Source organism: Lolium perenne, chromosome 4, assembly GCF_019359855.2.
Source record: "Lolium perenne isolate Kyuss_39 chromosome 4, Kyuss_2.0, whole genome shotgun sequence".
NCBI lineage: Eukaryota > Viridiplantae > Streptophyta > Magnoliopsida > Poales > Poaceae > Lolium > Lolium perenne.
Window position 1 is genome coordinate 123,320,895 of NC_067247.2, and position 3,090 is coordinate 123,323,984.

At 38.9% G+C, this 3,090-nt stretch overlaps 1 long non-coding RNA gene across 1 annotated transcript; it reads right to left on the reverse strand.

Annotated features, from left to right (window-relative positions):
• Positions 1-363: 363 nt before the first annotated feature.
• On the reverse strand, positions 364-2,152 carry LOC127348604 (uncharacterized). Its single transcript, XR_007879848.1, has 3 exons — positions 2,022-2,152; positions 1,619-1,672; positions 364-719 (listed from the first exon to the last, which is right to left on the reverse strand). It is a non-coding gene; the product is annotated as an uncharacterized lncRNA (long non-coding RNA).
• Positions 2,153-3,090: the final 938 nt, after the last annotated feature.

Below are 3,090 nucleotides of genomic sequence, written 5' to 3' on the forward strand. Positions count from 1 at the left end.
ATAATCCATAAATCTGGGAATTGCATGAAGTGGTAGACTTGATGACGTGGGAGGCTTGCATGTGAAGAAAAAATAACTTGATGAGGTGCCATAGCTGCATGTTGAGAGAAATCAACTTAGTGGGTTGCTTCTATTTAGATATTATAGATAGGAGTAGTAGTATTTACTTACTACTAGTAGTATGCACGTTCCATATAATTGTATGTTTCTTATAAACATAGTAACATACATGTAACAACCGACAAGGACTTATTTCAGCTTAAATAAAATTGATGAATCATTATCAAATTTTCTGTCAAAAAAAAATTATACACAAATGTTCATTTTATCCTTCTGTAATGGAACAATAGAAATTGCATCAAATATGGAAAGCAAATTCATCAATTTCATCGCATACTGGGAAGGGTTTCTCTTGATTGGAACCTACAATCACTGAATTACATGTTAGTTAATTAGAATGTCGATACAACACCACCTATTGACGTGAAAACTGCTTCTCAGTAAAACATTGGTGGTTGCACCCGTGACACTGTCACGCCTACCTAAAACAAGTACAGAATCCCACAAAATTCTACAATTAATCTGACACCATCTCGTGGAAAATCGTTAGCGATGATGAAACGTTGGCGCTAGTCCTGCCAAAGAATGTAACGACAGGCCTGGCCTTTAGTATCCGACGGCACCAGAGTCACCAGCATCTCCAACAGCTCATGAGTAACCTAAAACTAAGAATATACTTCATCATAAGAATGTGCAGCATAGTCGATACTTCTAAATTTCCAAATACAAAACTCTTCCCAATAATCAAGAAACGATGAAATGAACTCCAAGGAGAGCTCTATACATGGGAATAATTTAGCTAGTGGGTATTATGGAGGTACTCGGGATGGAGAAACTAATGGTTTAGCTTCAAAATAAAAAATGCCAGCATTGCATATGAAATCCTTGTGATAGTATATAGCCCCCAACTCCATGATTTTACCTACTCCCTCCGATCCATATTAGTTGCCACTAATATAGATGTATCTAGACATATTTTAGTTCTAGGTACATCTATACTAGTGGCAACTAATATCAATCGGAGGAAGTACCATATTTTTAAATTGGACATCTATAATTAAATTATCTCAGCTGATACATACGCAAATAGTTATCGTATGCACAACGCTGAGTGAGAGGGTTGCTCACCCTCCGATCCGGAAATAACAGATTTGTGCAATGATAAGAAGCCATAGTAAATGAGATTCACTGTTTAGAGCCGAGGAGACTTCAAACATCGAAGACGTCCTCATGTATGAATCTGAGAAGAGTTATGTCTAATAGTTCCAATATTTTGATTCAATTGTAGGTGTATACAATGTGCTTAAGGATCAGATTCGGCAACATTTAGAAAATATAAGATATCTCAATACAAAACATTGGCACTTCATGGGCTCAGATGGTATTAGAGAAGAATATTTTTATGAGTTATCCTACAGTAATCAGTAATCCGCTGTAATCAAAAGACAGACATACTTTTGAAACCTTCTCTATAATAAAGTCTAGACATTCATCAGGTTACATGCAATTCATTATATTATTTCTAGCACGAAGATCAAATATCTCTAGTAACAAATACCTTCTCGAATTTCAGAAAGTCCATCCTCAGAGACCTATTTCAGACCTTCCTCCTCTGCATTAAATATCTAGCATTAGGGCCATTTCAGGAAAAAAAAATCAACCATTTTAGTCAACATTCAAAACGGTAAGTTATCACACATGTATCGTGCTCCTGAATTAACTTGCAGGTTGGACTAATTGGGATCATTATTAACACAAATGATAAGTTAACTAATCCAACTAGGTTGATCTTTCTTTGATCAATCGAATCTGCCATTAACCTTGAATCTCCCAAACAACACATAAACTCAATTAGCAGGTCAAACCAAGAATTGCATGCAAGTTTATCTGTGCAAGATATATCACATTGGTGACCCCTCAAAGCAGTTCTTGTATAGAGGATATATTCAAAGGAGGTTTACCTCACCATATAGAAGTAGATCCTGAACTCCAAAAACATGCATAGGCCACAAGCCCAGGAAGACCATAAAGGTAAGCAATGCCATGCCCTGTTGAAAAGCCCTTGTGCAGCAAAAGTAAGCAATGCTCATATCCTGAAAAAAATCATGTGTTGGCAAGAAGAAGGATAACAGATCATAATTTGGATATAAGGCTTCTTTTACGGTACCTTTTACCACTCTTTTAGGGGAGAGAGGTATGATTTGAGCAACGGTCAGGATTTACGGATTTAGATTAGGCCTGGCAGCCCGACAAAGCATTGATAATGAAAAAAAAAACACTAAGAGGTTGTTTGGAAGCCAGACTTTCATTTCGTTTGTAGCATTTTAAAATGAATACATGTATTCATTTCATTTACATTGTAATTTCAGAAATATACACTTGTTTGGTTGCCACAGGAATTGCAAATGACAGCAGAATTCAATATTGAATGTGTAGAGGCTTCCATAGAGAATTGCAAATGACAGGTTTCAGCTTGGAATCATGTTTACACATAGAGTCATTTTGCTGGAATTCCTAAATGAAATGACAGCACAATTCTGTGGCAACCAAACAGCCCACCTATGGAATTCGAAAATGAATTCCAGGATTCCAGGCCCAAATGATGGATAACAAACGACCTCTAATATTTGGCCCGGCCCAACTTGAATCAGAAAGAGCTAGAAACGCACGCGACCGCCGCCGGCAGCCGAGTAGGCGAGTTCAGAAACACCGTCTCCATCGAGGGCGACCGCCGCCGCCACCCGAATGGCCTGATCCTCCATCGCCGGTCAGCAACGTAGCCACCAGGTCAGGCCCGTCCTGCATCGCAAGCGACTGGCGGCGGCACCAGGTCGGCACTTCCACCAGATCACCGGCACCAGGTCAATGCCACCGCAACATCGAGAGAAGCCGAGTCTGGGTAGCGTATTGCTCTATTCCTTGTTGATCTGAAGTGTATATGGTTCTACTTTTTTAATCGATGTAGTACACTACTGGAGGCAGTCACCTAGTCGGATACAATCAACTCATCTATTCATCTATTTTCTTACT